The 25,099-nt window shown below is 36.4% G+C and overlaps 1 pseudogene; it reads left to right on the forward strand.

The window, feature by feature from the left end:
- Positions 1-339: 339 nt before the first annotated feature.
- On the forward strand, positions 340-23,037 carry LOC108471323 (wall-associated receptor kinase-like 22; annotated as a pseudogene).
- The last annotated feature ends 2,062 nt before the right edge of the window (positions 23,038-25,099 follow it).

The following is a 25,099-nucleotide window of genomic DNA, read 5'->3' on the forward strand; positions in this document are numbered from 1 at the left end:
TGATTAACTTAGGAAAGTGCAAAGAAACATTCTTTGTTATTCATTTGTTTTCCCTATAAAGTAGGGTTAAATGATAAAAATAGGACCAAAAGAAGCAAAAATGGTTGTGATAATTGCTTCAAGTTTCACTTTCTTGCTTTTGCTAATTATCAACATAGCATTAGCATTAGCAACTACTTCTACAACTATTTCTGGAGCAAAAGATAGGTGCAAAGGCAGCTATGGAAATGTTAGCATTCCCTACCCTTTTGGAATTGACCCAATTGTTTCTTGAATTTATGGTTTGAGGTCTCTTGCAATGAATCTTCAACCCCTCCAACAATTTTGAAAAAAATAAATATGGAAGTCTTCAATTTTTCTTATGGTCCTAACGATGGCTGCGTTCAGTACCTTCGTGTGAAGAGTCTAGTGATTCTAGACAATTGTTCAGGCAGAAAAATAGAAACCAACAACCAAACGGTGAATTTAACAAGTAGCCCTTTCTTTTATTCAGTGAAGAACAAATTCATAGCTGTAGGTTGCAACAACAAAGCTTTAATTACAGGAATTAAGCCTAGAATTGTTGGATGTGATTCAACTTGTAATGGCAATATACACTTTGGTATCTCTAATCCTAATAAAACTTGTAATGGTAGTACATGCTGCGAGACTATTATAACATCGTATCTGCAAACATTCAACGCCAGCTTTGAGAGCAAAAACTCATCAGGGCCACAAGGATGCAAGTTAGCCTTTGTTGTAGATGAAGAATGGTTGAACTTCAATATAACAAACCCTTCTGATTTGCTGAATATGGATAATGTTCCAGCTTTGATTGATTGCGTACTACCTAATGGATCAACATCAATTTTTTCAAGAGAAAGAATATATTCATATGGTAGGTATACTTCTGAAAGCTCAAACATCTCACGGCGATATTTTTGTAGAGATGGTTATAGAGGGAATCCGTATCTTCCTATTGGATGCCAAGGTAAAAAAAGAATAAATTCTCTTATCTTCCCATGTTTGATTAACTGATTGTTTCTTAAATTTGTTTTAATAATGGAAATATTATTTAGATATTGATGAATGTCAGGAAGAACGTCACAAGATATCTTGTGGGGATGCAACCTGTGTAAATGTACCAGGGTTTTATTGATGTGAAGGAAGTAAAACTTGGACTATTGATTTAGGTAATTAACTTCTTTTCCCTTCCTTTCCCTCTCTCTTTGTCACTCGTCATAATTTAAAGTTATTAACACCCACACCCACCCACCCACCCACCCACCCACCCACTTGCACACACAGAAAGGTTATTAACATGACCACATTCCCGATATATAGGTCTTGGTGTAGGCTATGGAGTTTTTTTTCTTAGTTATGGGTGGATGGTGGTTATACAAGCTTTTAAAGAAAATGAGGAAAGTGAAGCTCAAGAAAAAGTTCTTTAAACGAAACGATGGATGGTTGTTACAATAACAAATGTATTCACACGAAGGTAGTTTGGAGAAAACCAAGATATTTACCTCCAAGGAGTTGGATAAAGCAACAAATAATGTAACGCCCTAAATTTCTATAATTTTGGCTTTTGTGGTTGTTGAGTATGGAAATATCAAAACTTTGTTTTGATTCTTTCTAGTACATATATATGTGGTTTAAGAGGTTGTGTGCTTTGGGATGTGTTTGGGAGGTCTCAAGTTCGAGCTTTGTGCTAAAATTTTGGTTTTTATAAGAATTAAGCCTGGGTTTTGGTTAACGAGTTTATAAGAATTTATTGGTAAAAACTTAACAGAATGGGCTTGCTGGTCTAGTGGTTAAGTGGCAAGGGATTATGCCTAAGATCCCGAGTTCGAGTCGTGGGTGTGGCATTATTTTACTGATAAGCCGTGTAGATGTTTGACTGGGTTTAAAACACTGAAAATGTAGGGTTTATCAGATTCTTCTGTGAAGTTTTCCCCAAAAAGAACTATCTCTGCCGTTTTACTCTTCTATTTTTCCTTCTCCACATTTTTTCTTTGTTTACTTTTTTGCCGAAAATCCCTTTCTTGTACTGCCAAAATTTTGGTTCTTTTATCCTTCTCCTTCGTTTTCTTTCCTTTGATTAGTTTTGGCACAAATTTCGAGATTATCAAGGTTTTGTGGATCACTAATCGGGGTTTTAAACAGCGAATAATTGCCATTATTCGTTTAAGGTTCTGGAGTGCTCAGGATTGCGTTAGGCTTCAATCAGAACCAGGTGTGTACCTCGATTGCACAGAAAATAAGTTTCGATAAAAGCCGAAATTGAAACTGTCGATGCCACACGGGCGTGTGGACAGCTCGTATGGAGGCCGTATGGTGATACACGACCGTGTGTTCGATGAGCTAGACTATGGTGGTACCACACGAGCACGACGGACACAGGTATGTAATGGCTTGTAGGCCGTGTAGGAGGCACAGGCTCAAGCAAATAGGCCATATGGGCCACACGGGCGTGTGGAAATCTGGGCCAGGCTGTGTAATCCACACGAGCAGGGCCAATTTAAGCTGTGTGACCTACACGGGTGTGTGGGTCCACATGGACAGGGCACACAGGCGTGTGAGCCCAATTTCATTGAAATGTTCTGTAAGGTTGCACGGGTCGCCTAAGTCGACTGTGACCTGACTGTAGGGACGGTAAGCGGTACTTAGTCTCCTTTACTCTGGTTGGTTACTAAAAAGTATATTAACATAAGCATGTGTATCTGTCTGATTCTGTATATCTGCTCTGACATGGTGTTGATATGGTCTGCTATCTGCATAATAGCGTGCCATGATAATTATGATGATTGCATTAGGTTGGGATTGTTGTGAAGAGAAGGAAGTCTGAAAGGCGATTAGCTTGTTATTTGGAAGCTAAGCTGCATACTTATGACATGTGCTGCGATGCAGTACCTTATGGTGTGTAGGGCTGGATGGGTTGATTAAATCCCCATACTTAGTGTGTAGGGTTGGATGGGTCAATTCTATCCCCACACGGTGTATTGGGTTAGACGGAGATGGTGTGCAGGGTTGGTGGGCATGTTTTCTGATATCTGATCTGTTATGCATGCGATATCTATATGGCTAAGGCTGATTAATTGTATTCTACTATCTATTTGTATGCATGCTGTTTGCGGGGATGTACACACTGAGTTTGCAAAAACTCACCCCTTTGTTTATTTTGTTTGTCAAGTAATCCTCAGCAAAAAATGGATCGGTGTGACGGAGGGCTCGATGGTGACCACTGGTAGACATTTATAGATTTTTAAGTAACATTTTATTTTGTCTGCCTTATTTAAATATATGTTTTGGGATTAATATGGTTTTGGTTACGAACTATTCTTGGGTTCATTTTGAGAATTTAAATTGTTAAATTATTTGATTTATGACTAAATGATGGTATAGCTTCTGTGTTAATGAAATATTTTCACTTAATATTTGGATTAGGGATTTCACGACTTATGTAAAGATAACAAATTGGACGATTTTTGACTTGCTAAGGTTTTCTAAAAAGCACTAACATGTGATACCGTCAGATTCGGCCATAGCATCTAGGCCAGGTTTGGGGGTTCAAAACTTGATTGTGAATTTTGGGTTTCAAAATTTGGTTTAAAGAAAATGATTTGTGAAACGATTTGAAATATTTTGATAATAAGTATGTGGTACACCAAGCCTCCAGCACTGATCCTGTAAGTTCTTTGAAACTCTGATATGTATTGTTTGAGAGCATGCTTATACTGAAAAGTTTGTTTGTATCTATCTGAAATACTTTGTGTGTTATGAAACACTTTAGGTAGTGTAAACTGAAAATCGTAGTTAATTTACTACTCGCGATAACTGACCCTAAAACTCTAATACTATTTTGCATAAAATATTTGATAATAATTATCGAAACTGTAAACTAATGTGCATAAAACTTCTAAATACAGATTAACTTGATAATTATGATGAGCACACGTAGTACTTATGGACGGGGTACTAGAGGCCGAGGTAGAAGCTGTAGAGGGATTTGAGTTGATTCCTTTGCATCTGATACGATCCCTAATCTGGACACTAGAGAGACGCCAGTGTCACCTGTTACTGAGACTGGTGTTGAGTCTCAAGATCGTGCAGCTGGGGAAGATGCATTCTCCCAGGCTATGCTGCGAATCTTGGAGAGGGTTGCTGGGGCTAATGCTAGATCTGGAGGTCGTGGGTCGATTACGGAACGACTTCGGTCCAATGGGGCTGAGGTATTCAGGGGCATCGCTGGAGTTGCTCCTAATGTGGCTGAGTACTAGGTGAAGGCCACGGAGCGCATTATGGATGATCTGGATTTTACTGCCGAGCAGAAGCTCAAGGGGGCTGTTTCGTTGCTTGACGATAAAGTATATCAGTGGTGGTTGAAGGTTAGGGATAGCACTCAGCCTGACAGTCTGACGTGGGATTTGTTTAAGACGGCTTTCCAGAGCAAATATATGGGGTCCAGTTATATCGACGCTAGGAGGCGTGAGTTTTTGAATCTTACTCAGGGAGCCCGTTCGGTAGCTGAGTATGAAGCCGACTTTCTGATGCTGATGGTGGCGACTGAGTATAAACGTTGTGTTCGTTTTGAGGATGGCCTTAGGGATAACTTGAGGGTCCCGATAACTCCGCAGAGGGAGCATGAGTTTGCCGTGTTGGTCGAGAAGGCCAAGATAGTCGAGGAGGTTAAGCGCGCTGAGCGCCAGAACCGTGACAGAGGGAAGGCTAAAAGGGATATAGAGTCTTCAAATGCTAGGGTGAAGCCTAGGAAAAAGGCTAGATCTGATGGGCCCGTAAGAGTTGGATCTACTGTTGCACCTGCTGGGGTGGCGATTTTTTAGCCTTGAAATAGACGCCATCCAGACGAGTGTTGGAGGTCTACTGGAGCTTGTCTTAGATGTGGATCTTCTGAACATCGTGTTAAGGACTGTCCGTTAAGGACTAATCAGATGCAAGTTACGGCTACTAAGACTGCACAGTCGTCGATGGTAGTTCAGTAGCCATCTAGGGGCCGAGGCCGGGCTAGAGGTGGTAACGGTATGGGCCAAGGACAAAGAACACCGGGTCAAGGTGCTGGGTTGGCTGAGGCGAGACAGCCTGCGCTTGTCTATGCTGCATGTCGTCGTGAGGATGGAGATGCTCCGAATGCCATCATGGGTACGTTTTTAATCCTTAATATACCTTATGTTGCACTGATAGACATAGGCTCTACACATTGCTACGTTTCATGTTCTGTGTCTGAGACTTTGAGAATACCGTATGAAAGCGCTTCTAGTGAGATTTCAGTGGTGAGTCCTTTGGGGTAGTCCGTTAGGGTTAGTAAACTGTTCAGATACGTTCCGTTGGAAGTCCAAGGAACGATATTTCTGACTGATCTAATGGAACTTCTGTTTAGGGAGTTTGACTTAATCCTGGGTATGGACTGGTTGGTGAAGCATCGTGTAAGTCTGGATTGTGCTAAGAAGAGGGTGGTTCTAAAGACCGAAGGGGATAGGGAGATAGTCGTGATTGGAGAACGACGGAAATATCTGAGTAATATGGCATCTATGTTGGTAGCAGAGAAGCTAGTGAGGAAAGGATGTGAGGCATTTTTGGCCTACATCAGTGTTTCTGACTCGTGGACTTATTGGCTAAGGACATCCGTGCTGTGAAGGACTTTCTAGATGTTTTTCCAGAGAAACTACCAGAATTACCTCCTAGTCGTGAGGTAGAATTTGGGATTGAGTTGATTCTTGGTACAGCTCCGATGTCTATCGCCCCTTACTGAATGGCACCGAAGGAGCTGGCGGAACTGAAGGCTCAAATCAGAAGCTGTTAGATCGTTGGTTTATTCAACCCAGTGTGTCTCCGTGGGGAGCACCTATTTTGTTCATAAAGAAGAAGGACGGTACAATGAGGATGTGTATCGACTACCACCAATTGAACAAGTTGACGTTTCAGAATAAGTATCCTCTTCTGAGGATAGACGACTTATTCGATCAGTTCAGAGGGGCTTCAGTATTTTTTAAAATCGATCTGAAGGTTATCATCAGTTGAGGGCTAAAGAGGTTGATGTGCATAAGACGGCATTTAGGACTCGTTATAGGCATTACGAGTTCTTAGTTATGCCCTTTGGGTTAACTAATGCACCAGCGACATTTATGGACTTGATGAACTGCGTGTTTCAGCCCTACTTGGATCAGTTTGTGGTGGTGTTCGTCGATGACATTTTGGTGCATTCTAAGTCTGAGGACGAGCATGATGAGCATTTAAGAGTGGTTCTGCAGATCCTTCATGAGAAACAGTTGTATGCAAAGTTCACGAAGTGTGAGTTCTGGCTTAGGAAGGTAACCTTTTCAGGGCATGTGGTTTCTGCTGAGGGGATTCGAGCATATTCTCGTAAGATTGAGGCTGTGATGGATTGGAAACAGCCGAAGAGTGTGTCGGAGATTCGTAGTTTTTTAGGACTGGTAGGATATTATTGACGTTTCGTAGAGGAGTTCTCATTTATCGCAGTACCGTTAACTAAGTTGTTGCACAAAGGCGTTCTTTTTGTTTGGACTAACGCGCAGCAGGAGAAATTCGTGAAGCTCAAGAAAGTTTTGACTCAGGCTCCAATTCTGATACAGCTTAAGCTTGATAAGAACTTCGTGGTTTACAATGATGCATCACATATGAGTTGGGTTGCGTCTTGATGTAAGACGGTAAGGTAGTTGCCTATGCATCTCGACAGCTTAAGACTCACGAGGCTAATTATCCGACGCATGATTTGGAGTTAGCTGCAGTGGTCTTTGCATTGAAGATTTGGAGGTATTATCTGTATGGAGAGAAGTGTACCAGCTACACTGATCACAAGAGCCTCAAGTATCTCCTCATTCAGAAGGAGTTAAATCTTAGGCAGTGTTGGTGGGTTGAGCTACTCAAGGACTACGACTACAGTATTGAGTATCACCCGGGTGAGGCTAATGTAGTGGCCGATGTATTAAGCTGTAGGGCTATGACCGATCTGAGAGCGATGTGCGCTCGATTGAGCCTTTTTTACGACGGCAGTCTCGTAGCTGAGTTGCAGGTTAGACCGGTGTAGCTGGTTCAGATTAAGGATAAGCAGTTAGGAGATGAGTCTCTTCAGTTGCAATTTCGTCGGGACTACTAGTGATTTTGGGATTAACAGTGATGGGGTACTGTGTTTCTGAGGTAGGATCTATGTACCTAATTATGAGGACTTGCGACTGTCGATTTTGAGGGAATCGCATGGTAGTCCGTACGCTATACATCCTGGTGGGAATAAGATGTAAAAAGATCTTCGAGAGTTGTACTAGTGGCAAGGGTTGAGGCATGAGGTGACGATTTCGTTACTCGCTGTCTGACTTGTCAGCAGGTTAAGGCTGAGCATCAGTTGCCTTCGGGGTTGTTGTAGCCAGTTAAGATACTAATGTGGAAATGGGAGTGTGTAATGATAGACTTCGTTAGTGGGTTACCCCTAACACCCACTAAGAAAGGCTCTGCTTGGGTTATTGTAGACCGATTGACCAAGACTACATATTTCATTCCTGTTAGGACAGACTTCTCTCTACAGAAGTTGGCCAAACTATACAATTCTGAGATAGTGAGGCTGCATAGGGTACTTATCTAGATCATTTCTGATAGGGATCCTCGTTTTACGTCTCGATTTTGGCAGAAACTTCATTAAGCTTTGGGTTCTCATCTTGACTTCAGTATTGCATTTCATTCTCAGACAGATGGTCAGTCGGAGAGGGTGATTCAAGTACTAGAGGATATGTTAAGAGGGTGTGTTATGGATTTTCGGGGTAGTTGGGAGGAGTACTTGCCCTTGGTAGAGTTCACTTACAATAACAATTATCAGTCTAGTATACAGATGGCGCCGTATGAGGCACTTTATGGTCGTAAGTGTCGCACTCCTTTGTGCTAGACTGAGTTGGGTGAGCGACGTGTTCTGGGTCCGGAGTTAATTTCAGAGACTGAGGATAAAGTCTGTTTGATTCGTGAGAGACTGAAAGCGGCTGCTGATAGACAGAAGTCCTATACTAATCTGAAGAGAAGAGACATCGAGTATTTTGTGGGGGACATGGTTTCCCTTAGGGTCTTGCCATGGAAAAAGGTTCTGAGGTTCGGTCACAAGGGTAAGCTGAGCCCTCGGTTTATTGGGCTGTACCAGATTCTGAAGCGAGCGGGGCCAATCGCATATCAGTTAGAGCTACCTCCAGAGTTGGATCATATACATGACGTGTTCTATGTCTCAATGTTGAGACGCTACCACTCCGATCCTACTCACATTGTGCCCGTGGAGGAGATTGAGATTAGACCAGATCTGACATTCAAGGAGGAGCCTATACAGATTCTAGATCGCAACGTTAAGGTCTTATGTAAGAAGTCTATTCCCTTGGTGAAGGTGCTGTGAGGAAATTATTGCACTGAGGAAGCTACTTGGGAGCCAGAGGATTCGATGCGACAGCAGTGTCCTCACCTTTTCTGATCAGGTAAAATTCGATGATGAATTTTCTTTTAGGGGGGAAGAGTTGTAACGCCCCAAATTTCTATAATTTCGACTTTTGTTGTTGTTGAGCATGGCAATATCGAAACTTTTGTTTTGATTCTTTCTGGTACATATATATGTGGTTTAACAAGTTGTGTGCTTTAAGGTGTGGTTGGGAGGTCCCAAGTTCGAGCCTTAACTTGGGCTAAAATTTTGGTTCTATAAGAATTAAGCCTGGGCTTTAGTTAACGGACTTATAAGAATTTATTGGTAAAAACTTAACAGAATGGGCCTGTTGGTCTAGTGGTAAGTGGCAAGGGATTATGTCTGAGATCCTGAGTTCGACTCGTGGGTGTGGCATTATTTTATTGATAAGCCGTGTGGACGTTTGACTGGGTTTAAAACACTGAAAAGGTAGGGTTTATCAAACCCTTCTGTGAAGTTTTCCCCAAAAAGAACTCTCTCTGTCGTTTTACTCTTCTATTTTTCCTTCTCCACATTTTTTTTTACTGAAAATCCCCTTTTTGTACTGCCAAAATTTTGGTTCTTTTATCCTTCTCCTCCATTTTCTTTCCTTTTTGATTAGTTTTGGTATGAATTCGGGGATTACCAAGGTTTTGTGGATCAATAATCGGGGTTCTAAACAACGAATAATCACCGTCATTCGTTGAAGGTTCTGGAGTGCTCGGGATTGCGTTAGGCTTCAATCGGAACCAGGTGTGTACCTCGATTGTAAAGAAAATGGGTTTTGACAAAAGCCAAAACCAAAATTATCGAAGCTACACGGACGTATGGATTGCCCGTGTGAAGGCCGTATGGCGATACACGATCGTGTGTTCAACGAACTAGACCTTGCGTGTGCCACACAGGTACGACGGACATGGTCGTGTGATGGCTTGTAGGTCGTGTGCGAGGCACGGGCTCAGGAAAATGGGTCATGTGGGCCCACACGGGTGAACCATATGGACTTGTGGGAATCTGGGCCAGGCCGTGTGATCCATACGGGTAGGGCCAATTTGGACCCACAGGGGCGTGTGGCCCACATGGGTAAGGCACATGGGCGTGGGAGCCCAATTTTTTTGAAATGTTGTGTAAGGTTGCACGGGTCACCTAAGTCGACAGTAACCTGACTGTAGGGGCGGTAAGCGGTACTTAGTTCCCTTTACTCCAGTTGGTTACTGAAAAGTACGTTAATATAAGCATGTGTATCTGTCTGATTCGGTATATCTGCTCTGACATGATTTTGATATAGTCTACTATCTGCATAATAGCATGCCATGATAATTATGATGCATTGCATTGGGTTGGGATTGTTGTGAAGAGAAAGAAGTCTGAAAGGCGATTAGCTTGTTATCTGACAGCTAAGCTGCATACCTAGGACATGTGCTACGATGCGGTACCTTATGGTGTGTAAGGCTAGATGGGTTAATTAAATCCCCATACTTGGTGTGTAGGGTTCGGGTGGGTCGATTCTATCCTCACATAGTGTATTGGGTTGGACGGAGATGGTGTGCAGGGTTGGTAGGCATGTTTTCTGATATCTGATTTGTTATGCATGCGATATCTGTATGGCTAAGGCCGATTAACTGTATTCTGCTATCTGTTTGTAGGCATGCTATTTGCGAGGATGTATACACTGTGTTTGCGAAAACTCAACTCTTTGTTTATTTTATTTGTCAGGTAATCCTCAGCAGTAGATGGATCGATGTGACGAAGGGCTCAATGGTGACCACTGGTAGACATTTACAGATTTTTAAGTAACATTTTATTTTGTCTGCCTTATTTAAATATATGTTTTGGGATTAATATGGTTTTGGCCACGAACTATTCTTGGGTTCATTTTGGGAATTTAAATTGTTAAATTATTTGATTTATGACTAAATGATGTTATAGCTTCCGCGTTAATGAAATATTTTCACTTAATATCTGGATTAGGGATTTCACGACTTAAGTAAAGATAAAAAATTAGACGATTTTTGACTTGCTAAGGTTTTCTAACAAGTACTCACATGTGACGCCGCCAGATTTGGCCATAGCGTCTAGGTCGGGTTTGGGGGTGTTACAAATAATTTCAACAATAATAGAGTACTTGGGCAAGGTGGGCAAGGCACTGTTTACAAAGGAATGTTAGCTGATGAAAGGATCGTAGCAGTAAAAAAGTCCATAGCAATGGTTGTAGAGGAAGTCGAACACTTCGTTAATGAAGTTGTTATCCTTTCTAAAGTTAATCATAGAAATGTGGTCAAACTATTAGGATGTTGCTTGGAAACTGAGGTTCCATTACTGGTTTATGAGTTCATTTCTAATGGTACACTTTTCCAATATCTACATGACAAAAGTGAGGAGTTCCCATTACCATGGGAAACATGACTAAGAATTGCCAAAGAAACGGCCGAAGCCTTTTGGTATTTACACTCTTCTGCCTCCATTCCGATTTATCATCGAGATATCAAGTCCTCAAATATCTTGTTAGATGAAAAGTTCAAGGCAAAGGTTTTAGATTTTGGAACATCAAGATCGATTTCTATTGATCAAACTCACTTGACCACGCATGTGCATGGTACATTCGGGTACTTAGACCCGGAATATTTCCAATCAAGTCAATTCACAAAAAAAAGTGATGTCTACAGCTTTGGAGTTGTACTTGTGGAGTTACTAACCGGTGAAAAGCCAATTTTTTCTCTAGAAAGGGAAAAAGAAGGTAGAAGTTTGGCCACATATTTCATTTCTTCAATGGAAGAAAATCGAGTGATGGAAATTGTTGATGCTCGAGTAGTTGGGCAAGCAAAAGATGATGAGTTAATGATGGTAGCTAAAGTTGCATACCGATGCTTGAGCTTGAGTGGAAAGAAGCGACCAACAATGAAAGAGGTTGCAATTCAGTTAGACCAGATTCTGCCATTGCTAAAGGATTCAAATGTTGATCATCATCACAACCAGGAAGAGATTGTCCATTTAAAATTGGATTTACCTTTCCCTTGGGATTCCACTTCTTCTTCAATAAATTCAAGTTTTTTTCTCTAGAAATATTTGTTCCATAGAAAAGGAACCACTAGTTTAATTTCAATCAATACAAATTATATATATATAACTGGTATAAATGTTTTCATTATAAAGTAGATTTCCATTAGAATAAGAAATTTAATATACATCCAATTGATGAATTTTTTTCTTTTTATAAGATCTTAAACAAGAATTCAACTTGCAGCTTAAAGAGATCTTATTTTAAAAGTTAAATACTTTATGCCAAGAAATTTATAAACCCAATTACTCTACTTCTGGGTTGATCATTGTCCAAAAATAAATATATTAAAATATTAAATTAAAATAATAAAATTTAATAAATAATTTAACATAAATATTAAGAGTAAATCGCTTAAAAGTATAAACAAATAAATATAAAATATTGTATTACTTATATGAAATATTTTGAAATTTGATTTAAATTAAGTCTAATAATTGAATATAAGACACATGTCTTAATTTAAAACTATTCATATGCTGTAAATATGGGACATATTTAATTTTTATTACGCTTTGGTTTTAGATATTATATATATGATTACAATTATAAATAATATATATTTTCAGTTAAAATCAGAATAATTTTAAAAATATATTCAACATTGGAGTCAAAATAATTAATTTTGCAAAACTAAATTACTTTCCACCCAAGCAGTAAGTGCAAACAGAACATATTGAAAAACAAAGTCAAGCACATTTCCGGTGTTCATATTCCAACCTTAACATCGGAGGTAGAATTGTATAAATGTCTTGTCATATCCTCTACAAGGTGCAACCAATCTTCCTTCATTGATAACTTTATTATGCTATTCTTTTTTTTCTCTATTTAAAGGAAGGTACAAAGTAATTTCTTCCATTCATATGGATGTTTATTATGCTGTTCTTTTTATATAACTCGTGTTATTTTAATTATAAATAATTTCTATTATGCTTAAATTTTAGATTTGATCTCTGTATTTTAATTTTTAATACAATTAATAGCATTAATTTTTATTAAAATATTACATCATTATATATAATTTGAAAATAGATTTTAAATTTAAAAATAGAAAGATTAAATTATTGAAAATAAAAGGGGACTGAATTCCAAAATGTATGAAGTACATATGTCACAGGGCTAGAATTTGTCTCGCAAACCATGCGACTGATTTTTCTTTTCTTTTCTTAAATCCGCATAAGTCAACCAAAATCTTAAAAGATGAGAATTCTTAATGGAAATTCTATAAGACACCAAAATAAAGTGGAAGCCAACTCGAAAGACAAAGAAGCACGAATCGAATACAAAAGCCACAAAAAACAATATACACATGGTGTTTGAGTAAATGCTCTCTGATACAAGTTTTAAGGCTCAATTTCAGACTCATGGATGTAATGGACTTACACTGCCTTAAGGTCCAACCAAACTGTCAATTTTCAAATTGAAAAGATTAGTTGACTTGCAACAAATATTTGTATGAGGTCCAGACATTTATGGATTAAGATGTCTTCATAGCATTCGAAGATCTATCTCTTAGTTTCGAAACACACTTTAAATCACTTGATTTCAAGTTTGGGAACTCAAGTTACGATTATTTTAGTGAAGACTGTGCGAGTAGAATTTCTAGACAAGGAATTTGAATTTGGGTTTTAAGCTTAATTTTTATTATATATGAGCTCAATATTGTATTTATCAGTTCTTATTATTTTATTTTTTCTATTTTTTTCTAATTATTAAATATTTTAAGTTATTTAGGAGTTTTATGTCTAAAAAATTTAATTTAAAACTACTTCTTGTATTGGCTAATTAGAGTTGTAATATATTTAAGAGTTTTATTTAGATTTATTTAACTAGTCTATATAAATGCCATGTTCAATATTTTTCATATATCTTCTTTATTTTTTTCTTTAATTTTCTAATATTTGATTTATTGTTCTATTTTTTTTATCTTAGTTATTTATTTTAATTGTTTTATCTGACTTGGATTCGATTGCATTTCAGGTTGTGTCAAAATCCAAGTTTCTTTCCGAATGTCTAGAGCCTTAAGTCAAATCAACAACTTGGACAACTTATGATCTTGTTCCATCCTTCCACTCTCTTCTGTATACCAAATGATATAGATGAGTGCGAAAGAGGATCGTAAAGTTTGTTTAAGTCGCAAAATTGACTTAGAATTCTAGACGTTTGAAAATAAACTTATATTTTGACACATGAAACGCAATCTAAATAAAAGTATTTTAAAAAAAAATATTATATAAAAATTATCAATTACCTTTATTTATTAGAATTTAAAAAATATAATTTTTTAAATATTACTAAATAATCTCCAAAAATTATAAAATAAAATATCAAAATAAACTCAAACTTAGATTAAAAATCGAAAACGTAAGTATCAAGAACATATCAAAAATCCAAAAAAAGAACGCAGGAGCAACGTTACTAACCACATTTAATTTGGTTAATTTACGTATGGGATCCCTCAAAAGTTTGTAATTAGGATCGATTTATCGTTATTTCAGAAAAAAAATTTGCTTTTTCTTGAATATAATTTAGTAATTGTTGTTTGATTAAAATTTAAAATTAATTAAATAAGTTATATGATAAATTTCAATTGCTTATTTATTGTTACTTTTTCCAAAATCATCAATTAATAGTTTTCAAAACAGTCATAGATTTGTTCCTCTCTCGTATTTTTGTGAAAATAAACATCGATAATGGTAGAATAAAACGATCTCAAAAAAAAAATAATAAGAACACACAGATTTTACGTGAAAACTCTTTTGAGAAAAATTATGGGTAGAGGAGGAGAATTTCATTAATGTTGAAAAATGAATTATACAAAAGGAGTTTCGACTACATCAATTTAAAGGTTAAAAAACCTTATTCTAATCAATGTTAAATAGAAGAAGTGTAGTCCTATACGGATTCTACTTGTGCAGCATAACCCGTACATAGATTCTCTTATTTTCCCACTGTATTTTATTTTTTTAATAAGATTCAGATCACACAACTCTAACAATTTTTAAGAACATATAGTTTTATTAAAAGAGTTGTTTTTTGTTTCAAGTTTTCTACATTTTAGTATTTTTTAAAATAATATTTATGGTAAATACTTTCTGTTGTTTAAATTTTTATTTACATAATATGTCAAATTATAACTTCCACAATCGCTTCATTTATCCATTAATTAAAAAATTGATTTTCATTTTTACAATGATATAAGTACAAATTTTAACTTAATTAAATTATATAACATTCTTTAAAAATTTGGCATTTCCATGTACTTTTGAACAGAGTTAAAAGCAAATCCAACACCAAATATACCTATATATATATATATATATATACACATATGTATATTAATTGTGGAGAGTTAATGGGAAAAGTTTCCAAAGATTTTGAATAGTATGTGATTCGATAGTAGATAGACCGAATTTTATGTACCTTTTACTTATATATAATTTTGAAAAGTTATTACTCTTCATAATTTAAAAAATTATATATTATCATAAAATTTTAATATTTTTAAAATTATTTGTTAATATAGTATATAAAATAAAAAATATCACGCTAGCTATGAATTACATATGCACTATCATATCTACATTTGATGCAATTTCCAATGATTCCATTAAATTGTAAATGAAATTGGTTTGATTTGATAAAAAATAAAAAGTTGTGGACCAATTAAAGAAAAAAAAAGAAAAGAAAAGAAAATTAATAAAAATTGTAAAAATTGAGAGATAAATATTTTACTATGGCTAATTTTAAATGAATTCAACAAAATAGTCACCCAATGAACTGAAAATGAAATTTGAAAAGTAAAAGGTTAAATTTTAAGTAAATAAAAATAAAAGTACTATATATACTAGAGATATCATTAGAATTTAAGTATTAATATATAAATATAAAACATTTTTTTTATAAATATTACATTTTGACACTCGAAATGTGGGTGAAAGAACAACATATTAAAATTATTGTAACAACTCGTTTTCAGTGGTACTAAAAGTGGTGGTTTCAGAACCTCGTTTATCAATGATGGAGTAAGTATTAATATTTACTATATATTAGCCTATTATAGTGTTATATGAAATCCAAGTTTGTTAATTTGATCAATTGAATAATCTATTTTAGTATAAGAAAGAAATTATAAATGTGATCCACTATGGATTTTTTTCGCTAGTGGTAATATGATAATCGATTGGGAACTGAGTAGATAATTTAGCCATTTTCGTAGTTAATGGCCACACAGGTGTTGGTTTTAACTTACTTGTAATCATGCAAATCTTAATTAATAATTAGATTAGACACACAAACACACACACACACACACACACACACACACACACATATACCGTAGCTTAGCGGATGGAAGGAAGCAGTTCATTTTTCTTTTCTTTCTCCATTACCAGTTTTCTTCTTTGTTAAGCTAGGAAAACTTGGCCAAGTTTTGTGTGCTTGCATGGTTAGCTAATTCAAGTCTGTTTTGCTTGAATTTGGTGTTTTTGAATTTGTCATGCTTCAATTTAGCTAATAGTGGTGTTTTTTTCCAAAACTGTTCAAGATTTCTTGAGATTACCATTGCTGAATGCTTGAAATTGTGGTGTTAAATGTTTAGATTATATTAAAAGTTATGAAGAAAGATTAATTGGTAAAATTAGAATTTGTTAGTTTCAAATAACAACTAAAATTGAGACATTTCAAAATAAGCTTAAGATTTATATAAACATTGCTATAAAAGGGCTTGACTATTTAAATGTTGGGTTTGAGGGAAGCTAGAGTGATGGAAATGAACTGACTTATGTGTTTATAACCTGATGAATGATGTTGGTTAACAAAATTTGAATTGAAATTACGTTATAGATCAAGATTTGGATCTGTCAAGATCGCAGGAAAGGAAAAGTTGCTTAGTAGACTTTATTGAGTCAAGTTTTCTTTCGCCAGGTAAGTTCATACAAATGAAAATTATTAAACTTTCTTTCTTTCTTTTTTTGTTTTTAAACTGTATAATTGAAGATTTGGTAATTTAGGTTCAGTTTGTTAAAGTTATAGAGTAGAGATGTTGTATTGTGTTACGAAGGAATGTGAATGGAATTACAAAATGAAAGTGTCCCGATGAACTTAGTAAAAGGCTCATACACATGGTTATAGGTTATTTCTTGATGATTCTAAGATCCAACATTTGTTGCAGACTTGAAGATACATGTGGCACAGATTTAGCTTGGACTGGTAATATGATGTCATTTTAAAGATTTAGCTTGGACTGGTAACCTTACATGTTTATACAGCCCTAGCCAAGCTTTCATTATGTCAATAGAGGTTTAACCCGAATGGGTAACCTGACATCTCTATATGTGATTAGCTTGAATTAGCCTTTGATGTGAAGCATACTTGTGTTTTGAGTTCTCTTACGATGCTCATTGAGTAATATGAAACATATGAAATGTGAAATTGGCAAGTTAAGAAATAAAGAGAAATGAATTAAGTAATTATTATAATTGAAGTCCACATTAATGAAAGGTATGCGATTGAATTTGACATGAAAAGTGTCATTGTATCATATTTCTTACTCGATATACTGTATGTAATGAAATATATGCACTTATCATGTTGGCGAATTGTGTTGGTGGATAGGTAAATTGTGCTTGCGTATTAAATTATCATATAGTTATTATGCAAGGTAACTAAACTATCGAATTTGTATGAGTTTACTAAATATTCTAAATACTTACGCCTAGATTGCTTTTATCTTGTAGATTTTGAACGTTTAGAGGGCGTAAACTAAACCAACATGAAGTTCACACTATCTACCAGAAATTGTGGTAGACTCCTAATTTATTTGAGTTGGTCTAGGTGACATGTATATAGTCGTTTGGTTATTTTTAAACACACTTGTTAAACTTTGAATTTTCGTAAAGTATGAGAATAAAAACGAAGTTCAAACATGTTATTTTCTACATCTTGAGTTTCGCGGGACCTACCATAGTTGGAGCATCCGCGGAACAATCCTTCATTTTTAGGTATTCGCAGGAATCATTTCAATTTGATGTCCGTCTTAATTCTTGTAATAGTGGTGTATATGGAATGATCTGCAGTTTAGCCATCTAAATTCTATGCACAGTTGAATGATCCGCTGGAGCATTCCGCCATCTATTAGTCTGTAACATGGTTCACCACGTATGTTTAATGTATGTAAATGTTATATGAGTTTCGTGTGGTAACCTTCTATACCTCATGTCCGACGACCGAACTCGGCAAGGGGTGTTACAATTATGTTTATATAAAAAATGAGTTATAAGTGAAATAGTAAAATTTGCATGGTTAAATATTTTTAGACTTAGTTCAATCCGTATACATAATATTTTTAGTTATTTTATTTAATCAATTATTATAAAAATAGTAAAAGATGAAAATATTATTATATTAATATTAATTTTTTATTGAAAGGGTTTTTTAAGTAATTTTCTAATTGAATCGAGATCGAGTTGACTTGTGATAAAAATTTAGTAAAACATTTTATATAATTTTATATAGATATTAAATTCTTTATCAAAAGAGGACTTTTAAGTAATTTATTAATTGAGTTGGTGTTAGTTAACTTGTGGCATCAACTCAGTAAAATAATATATATATATATATATATAAAGAGAAAAATAAAGTTGACATTATTCTTTTTAAGAAAAACATCCATTTTTCTTCATTTGGTTTCCCTATAAAATATAGTTAAATGATAAAAATAAGACCTAAAGGAGAAAAAATGGTTGTGAGAATCGCTTCAAGTTTCATTTTCTAGCTTTTTCTAATTATCTCCAAAGAATTAGCATTAACATTTGCAACTACTTCTACAGTTATTTCTGAAGCAAAAGATAGGTGTAAAGGCAGTTGTGAAAATGTTAGAGTTCCTTACCCTTTTGGAATTGGACCCAATTGTTTCTTGGATTCATGGTTCAAGGTCTATCTTCAATCCCTCCAACAATTTTGAAAAAAAAAATATGGACGTCTTCACTTTTTCTTATGATCCTAGTGATGGTTGAGAGTACCTTTTTGTGAACAGTCTAGTGATTTTAGACAACTATTTAGGCAGGAAAAAAAACCAAAAACTAAACGGCGAATTTAACAGGTAACCATTTCTTGTATTCGGGATGAAACAAATTCATAGGTGCAGGTTGTAACAATAAAGCTTTAATTGAAGGAATTAAGTCTAGAATTGTTGGGTGTGAATCAAGTTGTACTGGCAATACACTCTTTGGTACATCTAATCTTAATAAAACTTGTAATGGTAGCACATTCTACGAGACGATAATACCATCGTATCTCAAAACATTTAATGCCAAACCTGAGTGTAAAACCTCATCAGGGTAAAAAACAATGCCAATTAACTTTTGTAGTAGATGAAGAATTGTTGAACTTTAACATAACAAATCGTTCTGGTTTGCTAAATATAGACAATGTTCTAGCTTTGATTGATTGGGCACTACCCCATGGATCACCATTAATTATTTCAAGTGAAAGAGTTCATTCATATGGTATGTATACTTCTGAAAGCTCAAATATCTCATGGCGATATTTTTGTAGAGATGGTTATTGGGGGAATCCATCTTCCGATTAGATGCTAAGGTAAAAAGAGAATAAATTCTCTTCTTTTCTCTTCCCATGTTTGATTAATACTCTCAACCTTGGATACAAATTCCAATATCTATCATTGGTTGTCTTCCATTTACTTCCTCGAGTTTCAGATACTTAATCTCCGTTGCTTTCGATGGATTACCCGTCCCAAGTTATTCCCTAGTAACCTCCTTCTTTTGTAAGCCTTAGTGACTTAACCTCCATATGGGCTTCAAAGGATTTAACCGCCTCTGGCTGACCTTTATCCGTGGACCCTTAGGTTCCACTCGATCATCAATTATATCCTCTGTTTTAGGATTACCTGCGAATTCTCCATAACTTAACACCGTAAATCATGTTTAAGAGGTTTACCTACCACATAAAACTTTTCTTCCGATTTTTCCTTATTCTTACATGTTGTATCTTGATCTCTAACACCTTGTCCTGTCAGCTTTTCAGTTCATCACTTTTTGACGGTCTGTACCTGATGCCATGGTCGAACTATGGTCTCACACAGTGTGGTCCCATGTGAATGTCCTAAAGGACTATGTTGATTTCCATAGCTGAGCTACAGTATTACACCTAAAATCTAATATTTAATGTCTTGATAAACTACTTTGTGTTTACTATCCCAGTAGACTCTCTATGTTTCTATAGCTGAGTTATAGTCTTAAACAATATTCCTTATGTTTAACACCCTGAAGGACTTCCTCATGTTTATTGTCCCGGTGGACTACCCCATGTTTACTATCCCAATGGACTTTTTATGTTGCCATAGTCAAGCTATGGTCCTACACAATATTCCCCATGTTTAAAGTCCTAGTGGACTTCCCCTTGTTTATTATGCCGATAGACTACCCTAGTTGTTATAGTCAAGCTATGGTCTTACACATTAGACCTCTTTTAAGATGTCGCGATGTAGGACCTTACTGTCTTTGCGGTGTCACCGTAGGACCTTACCCTTGTCGTGACATTGGAAGGGTATGTCACGACATCAACGACAGTTTGAAAGTCAAAGAAATAAGGCCAAAATCAAGGTTAGTATCGTAACACCAAGCTCATAGAGTCGCAACTCTGCTAGCAATCTACTTTCAATGTCACTACACCAAGGTATGAATGTTGCAACATCTATGTCGAGTTTTGAAGAAAACCCGTTTCAAGTCACGATCGGTTCGAATTATTTTGTAGAAAGCCCTCTTTTTAAGCTTCTTTTGTTTTAGTTTTCTTATTTTGAAACCTCCTAACCATCCGTCTTCTTTTTTGTTTCATCCTAGGGTTAGAAAATCTATTTTCATTCCAAATATTTGCATTCGAATACAATTTTGTTGCACTTGTTATCTCGTTGTTTTCTTTAAGTTTTAATTTAACGTCCTAAATTATTTAATTTTATTTTTGTGAATTTTGATATAAATGAGTGTCTGCTTTAATGGCTAAGTGTTCTAGGTGTGTGTTTGAGGTCTTAGGTTCAAGTCCCATATTTGGAAAATTCTGTTATTTTGTATCCTAGCCTTGTCCCTTTTGAGTGGGCTTCTGTTATATTTTTAGTGAACTCATATCCAGAATGAGCCTGTTGGTTCAAGTGGTGAGGTGTTAGCTTGCCTTAGGGTCTTATGTTTGAATCCCCATGTGAGCAAAGGACATTATTTTTACTTTCTTGAGTGTGTCAATTAGGTAGTAGAGGTTCGGTGGGATTGAAACTCTAAAGTTGTTGGATGAGAATCTGATGTCGGTTTTAGTGGGATAGGTTGGTTAGTGGAGTTGGGATTTTGGGTGTTTTAATTTTAATATTTATTATTTTAATTTTTTTCCAAAAAATCCCTTTTTTTCTAGCATTTTGACCTTTTTTTCTTTTTTCTCTTTTCCCATCTGTTCTCTGCTATTTTTTTTCTTTGCTTTCTCTCTATTCTATTCAACCAATCGATTGTTTTAACCGTTGGGGTTCGGTGTTTCGGTTGTTCGTCGTTCATCTTGGTAAGTCTGTAAGTTTGTTTCGTTTGGTTTTTGTTCCTTTTGAATAGGCGTGTTGGTGTTGTAGTTAGGGAGATTAATCTCTGTGAGTGTGTTGTATAGGAGAAGACTGTGAAGTAGAGGATTTCGCTACAAAGGCCTAATCCATGATAGTGGTTTTTTGTTCGTCGACAATAAGTGTGTGAATACGATTGGATATTATTCGAGGCTTTGTTTTGGATAGTTTCTGTTTGAGTTTCATAATATTTTTACTGAAATTGGTCGTTGAAATGTTGTTTTATGTTTCAGAGTTATCGAGACTACTTTCACATAAAAAATGACCCAGGTGTGTAACGAAAACACGAGAAAATGAGGTTCTGCAAAAGCCGAAAAAGTGGTGAGTCAACACCACACGGGTGTGTGCCTAGTCATGTGAGACACATGGCCGTGTGACGTGTGAGTATTTGGCTGTGTGGGTCACATGGGCTATGCCATTTTGGGTGTATGGACCACAAAGGCATGTGGGTCCACACGAGCATATGGGCCTAAAACTTTAAAATTTTCCGTATGGTCACATACTTCATTCTGATTGACTGTGGGCCTACCGTAGGGTTTGATATTTTGATAGACTAATTTGAGTTAGGAAAATAGTTATGTATGTTTGACTGTTTTGTATAAACATGTATGATATCTATATACGAGCATGCGGGTCATGTTAACTCTGTTATATCTGTATATTTGTATTCTGTATCTATATATGGGGTGGGATTTGTAGATGCAGAGGAAGTATTCTATAAGGCGACATTTTGCCGATATACTAGCAGCTTGGCTACAAACTATTCTGATAAGTATCGTAAAGACACTATATGGTGTGTTGGGATGGGTCGGTGTTTTATACCCCACATGGTGTTTTGAGATGGTCAGAGATGGTGTGTAAAGGATGGGGGTAAGACTTTTGCATATCTATATGTTTTTGATAATTCAATTATTATATGATCTGATTCTATTAAGGACTTATGTCCGCTTCTGTTTTGATATTTTGAGAAATACAAGTTTATGTGTATGTATGAATTTGTTTAGTTACACACTGAGTTTTTGAAAACTCACATCTGTTTGACTGTTCTGCTTAAGTAATCCTCAAGCATAGGCGGGTCGGTGCGAAAGAGGCTCAGCAGTTACTACTAGTTTGGAAACTATTTTTAATTATTAAATTATTTAATTTTTGGGATTTCCTTTGAAAGTTTTGTAATTTTGGGACTCTCTAGGCTGTTGTTTATAATTTTGATTTTGGATGCATTTAGATTTTTAAATTGCAATGTTTGGCAAACAATGATTTTACTTAAACAAATGTTTTTGAAAACACAAGCTCGATTTTCAACTACAACGACTTATAAACTTCCCCAACAAATTTATGTTTTACTTAAAAGGGCAATAAATGACGGTTTCATTAAAGAGAATAATAATAAGTTTTTCTGAAAACATAGACTCTTTTAGAACAATTAATTTGAGAAGTTTTAACATGAAAGTTTTGTTTTAAAACCCTTTTTTGTAACATTTCTAGAGTCAGTCATAATGTCTGGGTCGAGTTTGAGGTGTTATATTTAGTGGTATCAGTATTATTTTCTCCGACGCCGATCCTATAAGTACTTTTAAACTTAGAAATACTATAGTTAGAATTGTCTGAAACTATACTGAGTTAGATAGAGATTAAAGCTTATGGAAAGACTTATGGTATTCGTGGGTGCGGCAGGCGCCTAGGGGGACTCAAGCTGAGTCTTCCTCTTTGGGCAGTATGACAAATCTGGATACAAGCGAGACTCTGACTACACCTACTTTTGATACCGGGTCTCAAAGTCGCTCGGCTGGGGATGACACATTGTCCCAAGCCATGTTGAGAGTTTTGGAGAAAGTCGCTGGACCCCATTCTAGATTTGGGGGCTATAGGTTGGTAACTGAACGACTCCGGTCCAATGGAGCTGAACTGTTTAGGGGTGTCACTGGAGTCACCCCTACTGTGGCTGAATAATAGTTGGAGGCCACCGAAAGAATAATGAATGATATCAACTGTACTCCTGAGCAGAAACTGAAGGGTGCAATTTCTTTGCTTCGGGACAAGGCATACCAGTTGTGGTTATCGGTTGAAGAAGTTACTCAACTGGATCGTCTTAGTTGGGATAATTTCAAGACCGCTTTTGTAACACCCCTAACCCGTATCCGTCGTCGAAACAGGATTTTGAAGCATTATCAAAACATTCAGAACACTTTACAATTTATTTACAGAAATTGCTATTCAATTACAGAGATCAATCAAAACGTCCCTTAATTGGACCCTCGAGGCCTAATACGATCATTACAATCAAGTCGGGACTTAATCAGATACACATAAAATTTTTCACGACTTTTCAAAAATTTTCCAAAGATGCAGGGCTCACACGCCCGTGTAGTCTAGGGACATGCCCATGTTGTTTTGCCGTGTACTACACACGCCCGTATCCCTAACCCGTTTTGTAACACTCCTCTCCCGTATCCGACGCTAGGATAGGGTTCGTGGTGCTACCTGACTTAAACTCAACCAACTGTATAAAACTAGGCCGTGAAATCTCAAACAATTTAAAAACTTCTCTTTACACAAGAAATTAGTCTCATTTACGGGCTTACGAGGCCCAAAACATACATCTGGGGTGGTTCAGAACCCAACCGAGAACTCATGAAGAACTTAGAAAATTTCATGCATCAAGGCTCCACATGCCCGTGTGGGTATAGAACACACGACCGTGTGTTAGGGACACGCCCATGTCCCGATCCCGTGTCTGAAAACCTAGGCATTCTGCCAAAACCACACGGCCCAAGCACACACTCGTGCCCTATAACCGAGTCCTTCACACGGCCGAGACACGCGGTCGTGTCTTTTTCCCGTGTACCACTAGCATGGATATTGACTTTATGACACGGCATTGGCACATGCCCATGTGGCTTGCCCGTGTACTAAAATGACTTTAGAGTTTTAAGTGCAGGGGACGCACGACCATAACACACACCCATGGGTGTAAGCCATGTGTCACACACGGCTTAGACACATGCCCGTGTGTCTTACCCGTGTGGACAAACTAGGCTATTTCCCAAGCCATTTTGTCACCCATTTTGTACAACCTAAGTAAGATCATGTCAATATACAAATTTCATCACAATGGACACCAATTCATCCATAGACAGAACATTATATGCATTCATCAAAATGAATAATAGCCATTATTCCAGACTTGATACAAAGTGAATGGCCTTTGACTTAATCCAAAAATACATGAATGATTCTCTTAATAATACAACTTCCTAGTCTAGCCCTATACATGTCATAATCAAAAATATAAATCCAACTATACCGAGTATTATGGCTGAAATTGTGATCGATATCTCTGACTTCAAGGGATCCTCGAGCAAAATGGCAATACTGGAAGAAAAGGGAAAGGAAAGAGAGTAAGCATAAAGCTTAGTAAGTTGCATATAAATATATATATATATATAGATATATATACAACAACAACTTCACCATTTATCAATTATGCTCATAGCTCAAAGGTAAGTATAAACTGGACTTACTCATTACCATCAACTCAAATCATATTTTCTAATAGAGCTCATTACTCATGCATACCAAATAGGAACCTATAACACTTACAACATCATCATACTTTCTTTATTAAATCTCTTTCTTAACTCTTAAATTTGAACCTTTTTGGAATATTATCATATATTCTATAAGCCTCAAACATGGGTTAATTTTCCACTGCCATGTCCCAGACATGGTCTTACGCTGGCTATCTCCATCGAGGCCGATGCCATGTCCCAGACATGGTCTTACACTAGCTCTCATGTATACGTGCTGATGTATGTCCCAGACATGTCTTACACTAGCACGAAACTTAGCCGATGCATGTCCCAGACACGTCTTACACTGCTATCATCATCGATGCCGATGCATGTCCTAGACATGTCTTACACTGGCACTCATCTCTATGCCGATGCCATGTCCCAGACATGGTCTTACACTGGCTATCTTAATGTGGCTGATGCATGTCCCAGACATGTCT

Source organism: Gossypium arboreum, chromosome 11, assembly GCF_025698485.1.
Source record: "Gossypium arboreum isolate Shixiya-1 chromosome 11, ASM2569848v2, whole genome shotgun sequence".
In the NCBI taxonomy this organism is placed as follows: Eukaryota; Viridiplantae; Streptophyta; class Magnoliopsida; order Malvales; family Malvaceae; genus Gossypium; species Gossypium arboreum.